The sequence below is a fragment of the Nicotiana tomentosiformis genome, chromosome 8 (genome assembly GCF_000390325.3).
Source record: "Nicotiana tomentosiformis chromosome 8, ASM39032v3, whole genome shotgun sequence".
NCBI lineage: Eukaryota > Viridiplantae > Streptophyta > Magnoliopsida > Solanales > Solanaceae > Nicotiana > Nicotiana tomentosiformis.
In genome coordinates, this window is record NC_090819.1 from 146543807 (window position 1) to 146562328 (window position 18522).

At 36.4% G+C, this 18522-nt stretch overlaps 1 long non-coding RNA gene across 1 annotated transcript in view; it reads left to right on the top strand.

Annotated features, from left to right (window-relative positions):
- Window positions 1–2065: 2065 nt before the first annotated feature.
- Window positions 2066–18522, top strand: part of LOC138897001 (uncharacterized) — a 43632-nt gene continuing 27175 nt past the window's right edge. Inside the window, exons 1-2 of the long non-coding RNA XR_011410716.1 lie at window positions 2066–2258; window positions 3014–3082. This is a non-coding gene — a long non-coding RNA (uncharacterized lncRNA). The remainder of the gene's footprint in view (window positions 2259–3013; window positions 3083–18522) is intronic.

The window sequence follows — 18522 nt, forward strand, 5'->3', positions numbered from 1 at the left end:
ATTTAAAATAGAGAATCCAAAATTGATAAGTGGTTTAAGTAATATTTCAAATGAAATACTACCTAAGAATTTTCACTCAATAAAACTTCGACACTTTATTTAATCGAAATTCATGTTTAAACATAGATTTAGATTTTCATAATATTTTTACTTTAGCTTTCTCTCCTATGGGAGAGTGAAATACTTTGAGACACAATGAATGCAGAATACTCCACTCTCTCTTTCTCTTTATTTTGTTCTATATTTCAACAAACAAAAACAATGTTCTACATATGATTTTTTCCAAGGAATTGGTAATATTTTAATGTAATAACTTTATAAAACATGCGATGCATTCTAATCAATTAGTTCTTTTTAAAATTGTAGTTTTCGAATTCAAAGTCAAATATTTTCACATTTAGAACCTCTTTCACTACTATAATGCTTCTGTCAAATAAATCTCTCGTCAATTGGATCATTGTACCGAATGATACGCTTTACTATTATATTCTTTTTTTTGAGATCCCTTAGTTTTGGGCTTTGCCAAATCTGGCTCGCACTCATTTTCTCGCTCCTTTACTCATTTGAAGTACAAAATACCCCATGTAAAGAAATTCTCATTAATGATTCCATTACCATATAAGTCATTTGAAACAACTTGCATAAACTTTTATAATATTTATTTGAGAAAAGTTGCTTCATTTCGGATTGTTAATATGCAGTGTTGGTTTTGCATAATAGTATTTGTTTTTCGTTATTGAGTTCTTAGTGATATATAACGTGAGGCTGGTTATTCCATATGTTGAGCAATTGTACCAAACTTGAAATTTATTAACAATAGGCGGAACTTTTGACATAATCTTTCAACTTCCGCTGAAAACACCTATCGTTGGATGATAGAACACAAAAAAAAAAAACTTTACTGCAACTCTGGTATTCATAGTGGACGATAAATTGAGCTTTTTGCCTGGAAAAATAAATGGTGATCGGGCTCGTCGGCCAGCGTGACATCGATAGTAATGGACCCAAGGGATCTTTGTAGTACGAGTAGGATTAATTACTTGCTTATGGTGTGAGGTTGTGTTTGGTGTTTGGGTAGAGATGTAAAAAATGAGCAAAATAACATTGTAATAAGTCTAGGAGTACCCATTTATCAAGTTAAGCTAGCATCCGTTCCATTTAAATAAGTCTAAACTAGTAGCAAATCATAGAATTCTAGCATTAGGAAATAGTAATTAGGCACTGTTATTTCAAAGTTGAAGGTAGAGCCAGTTTGCTTGGCCTAGGCCTAACCATGCTATTTTTTATTTGTATTTTTTTGGTAGGAATACGAAATCTTCATTCATTAGATAATGTGATTACATTAAGCTAGAGTCCCTTTGAACTCGTTAGCAGATACAACCACAGTGTTGTTATCAACTTATCATCTGGATTACAAGTTACAAAAGGATTCCCAAATTCAACCAAGCTATTGAGAACATTAGTAGATACAAGTCTAGAGTTAGTAGAGTCGATTTTGTCATCATGGACTAGTTTCAAAAAGGCAGATGGCGGTTACTCCCAAAGAGATAGAAGGATGTTGTTTACTTGCTTGGATACTTTGGTGGCCAAAAAGTGAGAAACTTTATTTCCTTCTCCGAAGTTATGCCGGATCGGCGGATTCCCTAGTTTCCTCAGTAGCAACCTGTACTTAGTAACCAAGTTAGTATACAGTGAACAAGTATCCATTCCAAACAGGCGAATGATATCCGTAGCATCAGTTTCAATTTCTAAACTTAAATTATTATTTTTCACTGGCTAATTGTAACACAGTCCTAAGAGCCAATATCTCCATGTAAGCAGGAGTATATGCAACGATTGAGGTGCAAAATCTCGGGATCCACACTACAACAAAAAGTACTTTTAGCGACAATTATTTAGTGGTAATTAATTAATTGCCACTAATTTATCTCCTAACCTCAAAAATTAGTAGCAAATGTTAATTAGCCAGGAAAGGACATTACTTTATCGGCAATTACAAGAAATGGCCGGAAAAAGAGTCTTCTTTTACTTTTTATATTACTCCAAATGAGTTGAAAGATAAAAATAATATTCCCTCCAAAAGAAAACCCTATATGACCCTTTCCTTCTCTCTTCTCTAACTCCTCCCTCCCACCCTCATTCCCTTGTACTTCAAATGGCTATGTTGCTCTCCTATTATCGGAACAACATAGAGATCATCAGTACTCAAGGAGTCAGTTGCTACAACTCTTGTAATACAACCTACGTTGGTCTCCCAGGTATGCTATCATTTCTTACTCTAATTTATTTTATTTTTCGAGTATTTATTGCTTATTTAATCTATTTTGAGCGATCTGCATTATCTATCGTCTTATCAAGATGTGTGATGCTCTACTTTAACCATTACAAACCCTTTGATCCCAAAAATAATTCTTAGGATTTTTGTTGTATTTCGTGTTTCATCTATAGAGTAAATATTTTTCTTTTATGTGTATACAGAAGTCTAGTTCTGTTGGAAAATCACAAGATTATAAAGTTCTTTGATAAAATGATAGGAGATTGGGTTTGATTATGATTCATTTGTCTATTACTATATCGCTGGTTGTATTTGCCTCTAAAGAAAAAATTCAAGCAGCTTGTTTGGTGTTCGATAAAATATTACACATAGATATTATATTAAGAAGTGGGATATATAACTGACGTGATATCTATAAGTTGTTACTACACTATTGTAACTATTTTTTATTAATGAAAATCTTTTCAATTGTCTAATTCTCCTTAGGTTCATCAAATCCATAATCCTTCCCCTGTTAAATTTGCTTCTGAAGTGATAACTTTTGAAGTTTCTCTACCAAAAATAATATTTTGCTATGATATTTTGTTACTGTCTGACCTTGTATATGAAATCGTTTCGGAGATATTCAAAAGTTTAGAGAAAGCCCCTTTTCATTTTTCCATTTTTTGGTGGACATCCACATTTGATGTTGTCCGTATGTAATGCATAAAGCATAAGCTCTCTATTTTTATCTTGCAGGTGGACACGATGGATCTTTAGTTCTTTTATTTTCTTTTCCACAAAGTTCAAAGTTCGTCATTTTAATTTGTAAGTCCAGTAGTTTCAATGTTTGATTAATGCTTTTGCTGAGTTGATGTTGCAGCCAAACGCACACGCAAGTATACACGGCCGTCAAGTAATAAAGTGACTAAAAGTCGGATGTCGAACCCACGAGTACTTGTGATTAACTATTAACTAAATTAGACTATCCTAATTATCTAAACAAGAATTAAACCTAAAAATATTTGATTCTAAACTAATTAAATAAAAAAATATAAATAATGAACTTTGAACAGAGAAAGATCGGATTTTTATGATATCAATGTAATAAAAACGATCTAGGGTTATGGGCTATCTAACAATCCTATTGTATTCTTCAATTGAATTGACCGACTAATTTATCTAGCTTATTGGTTGACAGGGTTAATATTGCTCATAAGAATCTGTCGAGTTCTTACTCGCCTATTCAAGCGAACCTAACGCATATATATCTATGGAGTTAGAATCAACAAGAACGCATTTATAATTCCTGTAAATCAACCAAGCAATGCAATTAGGTATATGTCTATCCTAACCACGAATTCGTTCCCCAATACCCGAGTTCAAGAACTTGCCCTACTCAATCCTATATGCAATATAGAATTCCCACTTTCGAGTTCAATTTTAGATTCGTAGATAATATTCAATTGGTGATCAAGCAATCAAATAATTAAGCGCAAGATTGAATAAATAAACTAATATGATAAATCAAGAAGTCAAAATCAATATCCGAATAACAATAGTCATGAAAGAACCACAACCCTAGAACGTGAAGTTTAGCTCCATATAGACATGGTAGCCAAACAATAAATCATACAAAGAAACATAAAGATTACTAAGTTTGGTGGGAGAAAGATGAAACTTGATGAATTCCGGCCTCCACAGCTTTTTCGTGGCTTTTTTCCTCTTCCCAATATATTAGATGACCTAAATGAGGCGTTTTTGGCTTATATATTACGTACAAAAGTAGTGGGCCAAAGTTCTCCTATTCCTAGTCCAAATCGGCTTCAGGGATTGATGTTAAGGTGGATGCGACGCATCCACCTCGTCCTCCATTTCTCAGCTTCACATGCGAGGGTGGATGCGACTCATCCAACCCTTGTTCCTCCATCTCACCTTTGCCCAGGTGCGGATGCTATGGGCCGACTTCACTACTAAGGGTGCACGAAATCTGATTTTTTTCTAGATTGGATGCGACGCATCCAATCTCTCTTCCTCTACCTAGAGCACCTTTTTTTCATATTTTTACACTCCAAACACCCTAATTCACCACACACAACTCAATTAGTCATAAAACCAATAATTAAACCATGTTGGGCATTTTAAAGATCAAATAACATCAAGAAGCGGTTAAAATATGGGTAAAGTAACATCAACACATATCGAAATATGCCAAACATTACTACTCCACACTTAAACCTTTACTCGTCCTCGAACAAACCATCACTATAGTAGACAAAACAAAATTAAGATCTTATCATTCAAAGCACACCACACCTATGACCATGGTCATTTGCCATAATTAAGCTCTAGAATATGCATCATATACACTTACCTTTACTTGTGTCATTCTTTTAAAAATATTCAAACAAAGACAACATGCTCACAACAATCCTAACCTCAAAAACCGACTCAATGTCACTATGCACTCATGGCTTGAACACCCAACATCATAGAGAAGTCTAATAACATTACCTATCCCTCGTGAAACCATGTGCCCTCACAACAAGAACAAGAGAGCGAGTTCAATCCACACATTCGAATCTCATGATCAAATATATTTTAATGACTCACATATATCAAAGAAAATCGCTCACTCTCATAAAGAAGTCACATGCATGCAATTGGTACCATAGGCTTGCCCTTAATGTAAATCTCTACTAATGTAAGCTCGCTCGATCTAGAATCAATTAGGACTTTTTCATGGTTGTAATGTGGGCTAAGGGACGGGTAGGATATATTTTAGGAATAGTGACTCAACCTCCTAAGCACTTTAACACATCACCAAATAACTTAAGCGCAAATTCTTCAACACCATTTCAATTTCAAAAATAATATCATCCCCAACAATATTTCCTCTTTCTTTAAGTACTACTTTAATTCATACCCACTAGCAAGAACAAGACAACAATTTATTCATCTATATTTTTCCTTTTTTGTTTTACAACTATTTTTTCAATTTTCGCTAGTAGTGTATTATTTTACAAAACAAGTGCACCTTTCTTCCTTTCATTGGTTCCACTCAAAAGCCACCCTACACTTAGTTCCTTCTTACTTCTTTTAGCGTTCATCTAACAACTAAAGTGTTTCAAGAGGTAAAAGGATCAAAACAATGTCAATTAAGAATAAAAAAGGGTATATGCTTGTAATGTGGGTACCAAATAATAGGTCTACAGGCTCAAAAGGGTTAACTAGGGATAGATTTTATTTGTGATAAGCAATAAGCTCAAAAAGATCAAAGAAAGCCTAAAATCATTTTTCAAACCGAGCATCACCTAAGATTTCGTTTCAACTCACATACCGGGCAAGTTCTAGACACAAGTACAATACATGGACAACACAAAAACCTCACCACACATGGCACATGACTCACTAAGGACGATCACATTCCGACTCTCAAGCAATGCAAGTATTCACGGAGCCACGAGATATTAAATATTAAACACAAGGTGAACATAAGTCATGTAAACGAGACATAGGCGCCACAAAACATGCTATCCAATTTAACAAGGCATCATCAATAAATTCAAATCATACAGAAGATACTACACATGCCAAAGCATAAATATGTTACTATCAAACAAGTCAAGGGCGCCTAGGTCATCATTCTTGCTCCTTTTATTCCCTAAATTCCTAATCTACTCGGAAAGAAAAAAGCTACCCGGTTCAAACTACATCCCATGGAAAAGAACCGAGGCATAAAGAAAAATCACAGGGAATTATTACTACCTAAAGAAAGCTAAAATACATATTTTGAATTTTTGTTTAGACTTTAATCCCTCAAGAAAACTGTCTAGGAGATCAATCGTCGGGAAAAGTCCAATTTTTCTACTTTTTTCATTTTTTATTTTTTCACAAAAGCTACTACACTTAAGAATGAGTACTACAACTAAGCTAAAATAGCACAGAAACTCATCCAAACGATCTCCTCACCCCACACTTAAAATTTTGCAATGTCCTCAATGCACACTATAAATAAAAAGAGGGTAAACGAGACTCCCTGGTAGGCCAAAGGCCGAAGCAATAGCGGCTCACGAGGTACTCAGACTTCCCCAGGCATCGTCCTTTGTGTGGGCACCCCACACTTAGTCCTCACCATCTAGCTCGCTTTTGCACTTTTCTAATGGCTTTGCTTCCTATGCTCATAATCCTACAAAACAAAAATAAATACTACAAAATAATAAAAATAAAATAAAATAGAAAGTAAACAAAAATAAAAGAAAGCAGTAAAGCTGGGTTGCCTCCCAACAAGCGCCTGATTTAATGTCGTGGCACGACGTGAACCGCTTTTTGCCTCCACCTCGAACTTATGAATTGAGCCCCTAACATGGCATCCAGTCTGCGGCTATGCTCCAATGGTGGGGCTATAACGATAATCATACCAAGTAATAAATTTTTCACTCTACACTTCTCGGCCTTTAGATGAGGAATGTATTTTTTGCTTTTTGGCATGAAAAATTCAAGAATACAAGCACTCTCATCCTCACTCTTTGACTCCCCCATAGACTCAGATGGCTTGATTACTATCTTACTATCTAAACACAATGTGGAAAATGATTGGAATGAGGACCAATACGCCCTAATTCTAGAATTGTATTACTCTTTACATCCTCATATTTACATACACAAGAATTTTCAAATATAACAGTATCTACTTCCTCACATGGCTCTAGTGTACTTTTCTCAACATGGGCATCATCAACAACAATATGGTCTAATGATTGGTATTCTCGTTTTAGTTCTTCAATTTGGTCTGGAAGATTTTTTTCAGCTTCACACAACTCATCATTAAATTGTTGGGCGTTACACGCATTAACTTTTGCACTCAAATATGCATCCAAGTTATACACAACCAAGCCAAAATTATCAATTTTATGTGCAAGCTCATCTCTCTCCTTAGACAAGTTACTCACCAACGTTGTTAGAAGACAACATTGGTCCGCATATTTCCTTAATCGAGAATATCCGTCCCAATACCAACCCTTACTCCCATATTCAAATTCAGACCTCCCAGAGTTCAAGTCATGACAAGCCCAAAAATACGGGCCATAAAAGTCTTCCGTCAACCAAGCGTCTTTATCAATAACCTTACCTCCGGATATTTCATCCCCAGATGTCATGTTGAAAGAACTAAACACACACTAAGAGAAAGATCAAATTGTTATAAAATTAAAAATATTTACAAAAAGGAAAAAAAACTTGTAAAGATAAAAGTAAAAGTCTAATATAGAAAATAACCTAATTCTAAGTCCCCGGCAACGGCGCCAAAAACTTGTTGCAGCCAAACGTACACGCAAGTATACGCGGTCGTCAAGTAATAAAGTGACTAAAAGTCGGATGTCGAACCCAAGAGGACTTGTGATTAACTATTAACTAAATTAGACTATCCTAATTATCTAAACAAGAATTAAACCTAAAAATATTTGATTCTAAACTAATTAAATAAAAAAATATAAATAATGAACTTTGAACAGAGAAAGATCGGATTTTTATGATATCAATGTAATGAAAATGATCTAGGGTTATGGGCTATCTAACAATCCTATTGTATTCTTCAATTGAATTGACCGACTAATTTATCTAGCTTATTGATTGACAGGGTTAATATTGCTCATAAGAATCTGTCGAGTTCTTACTCACCTATTCAAGCTAACCTAACGCCTATATGTCTATGGAGTTAGAATCAACAAGAACGCATTTATAATTCCTGTAAATCAACCAAGCAATGCAATTAGGTATATGTCTATCCTAACCACGAATCCGTTCCCCGATGTCTGAGTTCAAGAACTTGCCCTACTCAATCCTATATGCAATATAGAATTTCCACTTTCGAGTTCAATTCTAGATTCGTAGATAATATTCAATTGGTGATCAAGCAATCAAATAATTAAGTGCAAGATTGAATAAATAAACTAATATGATAAATCAAGAAGTCAAAATCAATATCCGAATAACAATAGTCATGAAAGAACCACAACCCTAGAACGTGAAGTTTAGCTCCATATAGACATGGTAGCCAAACAACAAATCATACAAAGAAACATAAAGATTACTAAGTTTGGTGAGAGAAAGATGAAACTTGATGAATTCCGGCCTCCACAGCTTTTTTCCTCTTCCCAATATGTTAGATGATCTAAAGGAGGCTTTTTGGCTTATATATTGCGTACAAAAGTTGTGGGCCAAAGTTCTCCTATTCCTAGTCCAAATCGGCTTCGGGGATTGATGCTAAGGTGGATGCGACGCATCCACCTCGTCCTCCATTTCTCAGCTTCACATGCGAGGGTGGATGCGACGCATCCACCTCGTCCTCTACTTCTCATCTTTGCATGCGAGGGTGGATGCGACGCATCCAACCCTTGTTCCTTCATCTCAGCTTTGCCCAGGTGCGGATGCTATGGGCCGACTTCACTGCTAAGAGTGTACGAAATCTAATTTTTTTCTAGATTGGATGCGACGCATCCAATCTCTCTTCCTCTACCTAGAGCACCTTTTCTTCATATTTTTGTACTCCAAACACCCTAATTCACCACCCACAACTCAATTAGTCATAAAACCAATAATTAAACCATATTGGCCATTTTAAAGATCAAATAACATCAAGAAGCGGTTAAAACATGGGTAAAGTAACATCAACACATATCGAAATATGCCAAACATCAGTTGACATGTTAGAGAATTTTGTATCTTTTAACTATAAAATCTAATAGTAAAGTTGATGATTTCCGGCGAAGTGCTTCTTGCGATGGTTCTGAATACTAATATATGTACATGCCAGGGTCAGTCAAGCACGAGATATGCATACTTATTTAGGATGTGTTCACATATTGGCTTAGTCATACAGATATAATTGAGATCGATTACTGTTTGAAGTAGGGATATGAATTTAATTAATGAGGACGACTATGTCAATTTACTAATGACAAATATAATTTGTCGTAGATGATAAAAGGAATGAATGTTATGCGGTTAATCTATTTAACTATTTTTTCCTTCTCTATTAAGTGATAAATCCTTGTATAATAATGGATTATAACAACTAGTCACCTTACAGTATAACTCCTCAAACTATTGTCTCTATTTTTGCATCATATATAGTAATTGTCAATGATCAATTAGTTTATGAATGCCACTAGTTATTATAGTTAAGTTAGTAAAAAAATCTACTTTCTTCTTAGGTAATTTTTGTGAAATCATTGTATGGATCATATCAGCTTCTTTATATGTCTCATAGTCTTCGAAGTTGTTTGCGAAGCTCTCATCAGCTACAACAGGAGACCATCTTCAACCCAATTCCCGAGATATCAGTCTTGTAGAGAAGCAATAATTCCTTCTGACTTAAACTTTAAGTTAAGGACTTTATCCTTGTGTTGTGTCAACATTCTTTACCTTAATTGATTTGTAGAAAATTAGTTGCAGACATCAGATTCCAGTAATGGAGAGTGGAGGCAGTGACATCACTCCATTATTGAGAGCTTATTTATATTGCTGGCTCAACAAGATGCAAGGTACCAAAAGTTCTCCTTGATGCTTTCAAGAAACCATCGCATCTCGGCATGCTAGACCTTCTCCTTCCCTTTTCAAGAACCACCTATGATGTTTTGTTATTATAGCTACACATCGAGTCATATGTAACAATAGAGGTAGAATGTCACGACCCAAAATCCTAACCTGTCGTGATGGCGCCTATCTCACTACTAGGCAAGCAGACAACCTCAATAAACCGTAATTTCCATTAAGTTTGAAAACATAATATTGAATTTCATAGAAAATCTCACAATTCCTCACATAAAAATACATTCCCAAAATCCGGTGTCACTGAGTACATGAACATCTAAATGATAACAAGTCTGACTGATAAAAATACTGTCTGAAAAATGTAGAACAGTACAACAACTGAACATAAGAGAGAGTCAAGGTCTGCGGACGTCAAGCAGCTACCTCGATAGTCTTCACAGATAAAGCTCCGAAAAACTAGCAATTGTCGTATCCGGAGGTACCTGGATCTGCACACGAGGTGCAGGATATAGTATGAGTACAACCAACTCAATAAGTAACAAGACTAACCTCTGGGCTGAAAGTAGTGACAAGCTCCGCAGGTACAGTCCAGTATAAATAATAACAATACATAAATGTAGGCATGCTTTCAAGTTCAACAGTTGCTTTCAGTACAAATAAAACACATCAATTTTGAACAATACGAGGAATATGATATCTCTGTATCTGCATGCAAATGTACATATTGTATGTGATGCACCTTAGTAAAAATTTCGTGTACTCACAATAAAAAATACTCAATCACTCAGTACTGTATATGGCCAATCCAGCCCAGGGAAGATCCATCCCAAATATATATATATATATATATATATATATATATGTATATCCATCATCTGACAGTCAGTCACTCGGTACTGTATAAGGCCAATCCAGCCCAAGGGAAGATCCATCCCCGAATATCAATGATTTGGTCAAGATCCATGTCCAGGAAAAATCCATCCCTCAATATAAATGCCTCTGGCAAGATCCATGCCCATGGAAGATCCATCCATCAATATATATATATATATATATATATATATATATATATATATATATATATAACTACGCTCATTGTGGGGGTGCAGACTCCGAAGAGGCTCCTTCAGCCCAAGCGTTATAATAGCAAGATCCAGGCATAATAAAATAAACATAACTATCACTCAGAATTTCCAGTCTCTTGTGCTGTCAATGACATGAAAAATCAACCTGACATGATGATATGAAGTATCAATGAATGACAACAGAGACTGAGATATATTATGCAAGTGATAGATGTGACTAAGTACAACATTGTAAATTTAAACAAATAGTTCAACAATAATACGACCCATGTGGGTCCCAAAATATATCGGCGCGTAGCCGAATCATGATCTTTAATATGAGTCTAAGCTCAATTTCTCTAACATGTGGAGGATGTGCGGATAATGTCATTTATTTAATTATGCAACTCCACAGAAACAATTAAGTCACAATTCCTATGATGCACGCTCACATGCCCGTCACCTAGCACGTGCGTCATCTCCAAACAATTCATATAACATGTAATCCAGGGATTCATACCCTCAAAACCAAGATTAGAAGTGTTACTTACCTCAAATCGTATAATTCTTTATTCATCTATGCCCTTGCCACGAGAATTGGTCTCCGAAAGCCTCGTATCTAGCCACAATTAATTCGATTAAGTCAATACCAATTATTATAATTAATTCCATAAAGAAATATTAATTTTCCAATAAAATCTGAAATTAACTAAAAAACCGCTCGTGGGGCCCACATCTCGGAACCTGACAAGAGTTACAAAATATGAACGCCCATCCAACCACGAGTCCAACCATACAAATTTTACCAAATTCCGACATCAACTCGACCCTCAAAACTTCAATTAAAGTCTTTGAAGATTTCTACCATTTTCAACCTAATCTTCACCCATTTGAACTCAAAAATCTTCCCACAACCTTATTGGTATAAGCCTATATAAATAATACTCTTACACCCAAGAATCATACCCCTAATCAACCATCTTCTACTTAAATCCAAAAATTAAAAAATTAGGGTATGAAACCTTACCTCTTAGATGAAGAACTTGAGAGATTTCTTGTTGGATTTCAATGCTTGAGCAAGATTTGATGAACAAGACACTTGAGATTCTTCCTCTCTCTAGAACACTCTCACTTCTCTCTAAAAATATCAGGTTTTAGCTCAAAAATAACTTAACCCCTCTCCCTACCCGGACTTGGGGGTATTAAATGAGCTCCTACGTGCGCGGTCGCGCACCTGGGCAAGTGGCCGCGCACCTGAGGCAGAAAGTCTCAAGTATGCGTTGTCACGTATCTGGGCGCGCATATGACACAGGTACAATAAAATGGCCATAACTTTCTATATACATATCCAAATGATGAACGGTTTGATGTGTTGGAAACTACACTCAAAGGGCTTATTTGATAGGTTATACACTATATAACTTTTCATATCTTGAGAGTTATGCTTGTTTGAAGTTAGATCTTGTGTAAACTCACTTGAAACTTTATCCCATCATATAATTTTCAACTTGACTTAGCATTAGGGCTCTTCTTAGACCCTAAACCATTCTTAATGCACCTTATACATATATTATCATGATAAATTGATATCATTCAAATTACCAGTCTTGTTCATACCCGAATTGATATAATTAGCACCCACCAATCTTCTTAATGGTTTTAAAATACTTAAAAAATTTCCGAGGTGTTACGTTCTCCCCCACTTAAGAACATTCGTCCTCGAATATTTTACAAGTCATTATTAGACACAGTATTATCCTCTTTTCACTTTAACCATCATCTCTAAGCGTTCTTGACTTCATATAGATCTTAGATAATCTTCCAACATTTCAACTTCCTTAAGGCTCCAAAATTTGGCTAACTCCCAAAATTTTCAGAAATTTTGGCAGAGTGTCCTCTGCAATTAGGCAACCAAAATCACGTGACCGACACGTATCCAACCCAGGCAAACCAAACTGTACAAGAATGTCCATCTATATGCAACCAATGATGAAATAAATACTTGGGACAGACCCAACCAAAAGTAAGTAAGATCAACATGAAGGCTACCACGAAATAGAAGTGGTGCCTTGCTATATGCTTCGGAAAGAGAGTCATCACATTGCCCCATCAACTCATCATGTGCCACGTCTCATCATGAAAACATGTAAAGTAAGTGGGACCCTGGAGAAGGGCCCCTGAGGGCTGAGTACACCACGACGGTACTCAATAAGTATCATAGACTCTCTTTAACTCAAGTTTCTGGGACAAGGCTTTACAAAAATAAAGCAACCAACATTGATATAAAACAATAACAATTATATCAATTCATGCTCTTTATCATTTTAAATGAAAAGACTAGAAAAATGTAAATCATGATTAAACTTTTAAAACGTTTATACCAACCAATGATTCTATTAAATTCATGTAAAATCATTTCAACCTCATTAAGTTATTGAAATCATTTTTGGCTCCTTAGGCCTAAACATAACAAAATTTGCTTTTACTTTTTCACCAGGAGTACTATACTTACACCGACATAATAAACAACTACTAGTTGATCGACCTAGCAACAAGTATTTGACCCTACTTGTCTGGTCGGCTTCCCGTAGTGCCACACGAGTCGACTTAACCTCATTACTTTAAGTAATGATCATTTGCCCTCTTAATGGGGGAATTTATCCCACAAACCTCGGCTTAGCCCTGGAATGTGTCCCTACACTAGTAACTCCCAAAACATTTGATATTTCAAAAATAGATTCATAGCATATTAACCTCAAAGGATCTATTTTTATCAAATCATTGTTCATGGCCAAACTATACCATTTGAATAAAACAATCAAACATATGATCTTTTTCATGTTAAAGCCTTTAGCAATTTAACATCCATCTTTCAAAGATACAACGAGTGTTATCCATTAATCAAGTTTCAAAAGGAAATACTTTTCATAAAAATATATCTTCGGCACTTAAATATTTTATATTCTTTCCAATACTCAAGTTTGAATAAAACTTATAACATTTTACTCAAGCATCGTTTGATATCGAATCTTTAGAAACAAGATTTTTCAATTGTAAAACAACAAAACTTTCTTTATGCAATACAACTCCAAATATATGGTGAAATCCTTTCCCGCTTGTCCCCGCAAGTATGGATGCACCTTTACAAACTCATGTAATAACTCAAATATGATTTTAGATAAAATCCCTCAAGAAGAGTAAGTATTAATCAACTTACCTCATGTCCAAGCTTCAAAATAATAGTACGACGCTTCAATTCATTTATAACTCTCAAATGTCACCAATAAGCCAATATATACATTAGACATCCCAAGACATCAAAATGTATCCAAATATATGTCGATAGCCATTTAAGGTTCACAATTTAACTATCAATCTTCAACAAGACCAATTCACCCATACATATCCCTTTTATCCTTAGTTGCTTCCATCATTGGCCTTTAAGCCTACTACATGTTATACGATTCAATACTTAATCATGATTAAGCTATTGAAGTACTAGGATCACCAATAATCTTAACAAGATTCAAAAATTCACTATTCATCTTCTTCTCCATTCAAGAACCCTAACTCACAATACCCATTTCAAGGACTAGCATAATTCTCCAATCAATTGGTACTTTCTACTTCATAATACATTCCAAATATTAAATCCATAGATGTATTTGTAACGACCCGATCGGTCGTTTTGAATATTTGCACTTCGCTCGGTTGTTTGAGGGCATGAGTAGCTCAGTATGATGTACTTTGACTTGTGTGAATCGTCGGTTTTGGTTTGCAGGTATTTCAGAATTGAATTGGAAGAAAGTATTTCATTGATGAAGCTTTAAATTTGGAGAGTTGACCAAGTTTGACTTTTTAGCATTTGACCTCGTATTGGAATTCTGATGGTTCCATTAGCTCCGTTAGGTGATTTTGGAGTTAGGGGCGCATCCGAAATGTGATTTGGAGGTCCGTAGTGGAATTTGGCTTGAATTGGCGAAAATTAAAATTTCGGTGATTTCGATCGGCAGTGGAAAATTTGATATCAGGGTCGAAATGGAATTCTGGAAGTTGAAGTAGGTTCGTAGTGTCATTTGTGATGTGTGTGCAAAATTTGAGGTCATTCGGACGTGATTTAGTTGGTTTCGGCATTGGTTATCGAATTTGTAAGTTTAGAAGTTCTTAGGCTTGAATCCGAGTGTAATTTGGTGTTTTGATGTTGTTTTGAGTGATTCGAAGGTTTGACTAAGTTCGTATGGTGTTTTACGATTAGTTGGTATGTTCGGCATCGGTTTTGAGTGATTCGAAGGTTTGACTAAGTTCGTATGGTGTATTTCGGGATGAGTTTTGATCGAGTCCGGGCATTTTCGGAACTCAGGTATGGTTCTGGTGCTTTGAATTTCGCGGACAGCGGAAGACTTTCGTGGACCGCAGAAAAATTTCGCGGACCACGCATGGAAGTTTTGTAGATCCGCTAGTCCGACTTCGGAAGCCTATATCTTTTGATCTACAAGGAAATTTGAGATGATTTAAAAATAAAAGTTATATCCCTTCGTGTCTAGTTTCCCAAAAGGTAAAGAACTCATCATTTGGACATCTGTAGAGAAAGTTATGGACAAAATACTAAATCCTGGAAGTGCATCCACCAAAAGCGCGACCGCGCTTAAAATTTTGCGGACCGCGAAGTGGGAGGCGAGAGGTGCACTTTATAAATGGGGTTTAGGGCATTATTTCACATTTTGGACCTAGGGAGCTCGGTTTCTGGCGATTGTTTGTGGGGTTTTCAAGAAATTCATCGGGGTAAGTGATTCTAACTCGAATTTGGTTAATATACATGAATATATCAATGATTTCATCATCTGATTAGTACTTTGAGGTGGAAATTTGAGAAAAAATGTAGAAACTTCATAAAATAAATTTTTGGGATTTGAATGTTTATTCGAAGTCGGATTTGAGAGAAACTAGTATGGTTGGATGCGTGAGTGAATGGGTGTTCGTAATTTGTGACTTTTACCAGATTTCGAGATGCGGGCCCGGAGGCCAGGTTTGAGCCAATTTCGGGTTTTGGGCTAATTTGATAGTGTTTCTTGTGGAATTTATTCCATTAGCATATATTGATGGTATTGTACTGATTGTGAATAGATTCGGAGCATTTGGAGGCCGAATCAAGGGGCAAGAGCGTCGCAGGGTAGGGACTTGATCGGTTTGAGGTAAGTAACGATCGTAAATCTAGTCCTGAGGGTATAAAGTCCCGAATTTTATATCATTCTACTATTTTGAGGTGACGCACATGCTAGGTGACGGGCGTGTGGGTGTGCACTGTTGGGGATTGTGACTTGGTCCATCCCGTAGCAACTGTAAAGTTGCATATTTTGTTGAAACTATATGATACTTATATGTTTTAGAAACAGAATTGGGTTGAATGCCATGTTTTGGGCCTTGTGCCAGTGCTGTGTGGACCCTTAGGGGCCTTTTTCTTACTATCCTCTCATTGTTTTCGATTGAAAATCTATACTCAGTCATGGTTATACCTGTTTACTGTATAACTCAGTTTTTATTACTCGGTTTTGATGCATAAATGTTGTTTTGGGTTGAATACCCTGTTTTCACTAAAATGCCCGAGTGGCTTGAGAGGTTTATGAGTGAGTGAGGCCGAGGGCCTGATTTGTGAGGATATTTATAAGATCGGGCTACACGCCTCAACATGTTTGATATAGGCCGAGGGCCTGAGTGATTTATGCCATGATTTGGCTTGATATAGCGCTTGGGCTGAAGGAGCCCCTCCGGAGTCTGTACATACCCCTAGTGAGCGCAGGTACCTACTAAGTCAGAGTGCCGAGTGCTGAGTGACTGGGAGGCATGAGTGATTGTGAGGTATGCCCGAGTGGCATGAGTGATTGTGAGGTATGCCCGAGAGGCATGAGTGATTGTGAGGTTTGTCTGAGGGGTTGTATATGAGTGATGTTACCCGAGGGGCTGTTTATGATTTCATCACTTTTGCTCACCTTTGTATTGAGCATCTGTTTGAAAACTGTTGAAAAATATCTTTAAATAATTTTACTGGAACTGGGTTTAAACGAGATGATTTGATTCAAACACTGATTTTGCTTGTTGTATTTTATTGAGATTTCATGATATGAACTTTATATGCTTTATTGCTCGTCCCTACTGCTCGGTCTTTATTTATTGTTGTTACTTACTGAGTTGGCGTACTCACGTTACTACTTGCACCTTGTATGCAGATTCAGGCATATTTGGACATGGTAGCGGTTGTTGACTATTCCGATTGCATATTTTCCCGGGGATAGCAAGGTAGCTGCCTGACGATCGCAGCCCTGCTCTTCTCTATCTTATCTTCCTTTAGTTGTATTTAGCTATTTTCCAAGCTGAGTTAGTCTTGATATTGTTAGACAAATTATAGTAGATGCTCATGACTAGTGACACCCCGATGTCGGGATTTTCTTTTCCGCATTTTTGTTTTGATTTGAACTCCTTTACGAAGGTTTTTACGCTAAATAGACTTGAAATTATCCTTAAAATAAATATATCGATTTGTTTTGGAATGATTCGGCTTGCCTAGTTCCACGATAGGCGTCATCATGACAGGTTAGGTTTTTGGGTCATGGCAGATTGGTATCAGAGCCTAGGTTACATAGGTCTCACGAGTTATGAGCGGGTTTAGTAGAGTCTTGAGAATCAGTACGGAGACATTTGTACTTAACTTCGAAAGGTTGTAGAACCCTTAGGAAAATTTCACTTTCTTGTATTCTATCATGCAGAATTGATTCAGCTTGGAATATAACTCCTTGAATACCTTCCACGCATTCATATGCGCATATGAACTCTCGGTATCGGTTGTGCATCGCCGGCTTGTGATTCTATGAACAAGGTTGATATGTGTATTCTGTGTTTGTGGTAGTGGACCAGTCTGGAGGACTTGAGGCCATGGTTAGACCGCAGCTTAGGCTCGGTAGCTTCAGTTGTAACCTATATATTTGGACTCATATGTCCGATAATGTCCCTACGAGTGGAATTTGTGGCTCGATTAGCGGTGGAATGGCTTTGTGGTAAGTATGACATAACTGCGGGAAGTGTTAAGACGATGTGAATGTGACGAGAAGTGTTTTCTTGAAATGTAAAGGAAGTCCATTGGGTGCTTGATTTTCGTTTTGATGTGACGCAAGGTCTCGAGTGTGAATGTTTTGAAAGATCTTTCACGTTGTTAAATTTTGGGGCAAATTAAATTCTCATGTCTGTCAATGAGTTTGAACTCAAGAAGAGTAAGTGGTTGTGTAGTAATGGTAGTTGCGAATGGGTATTTTGATGTTGATGGCTCGAGAAAGATAATCTTCGCAGAGACTTAGAGTCGGTAACCTTTTATTGGTTCTGGTACGACAGAGATGCATTTCGAGTTGATGCAACAATTGGGCAGCAAAGTATGAGGGAAGACATGACGGGAAGCGTTTCGTGGTTAAAGTACTAGCGGGTCAAGTAGGAGAAGTAGAGGTTGAGAAGTTTCTTAAAGGAGATGATTTAACCAAAGTAAGAGTGACAGATTAGCATATGAATTCACTGGTAGGGTAGTCGTGCACCTTGGGAAAGTGTAGAATAGTTTGGAATCGTGTTAGTATGTGATTTGGCATGCAGACTCTATTTGGAGTGATGGTT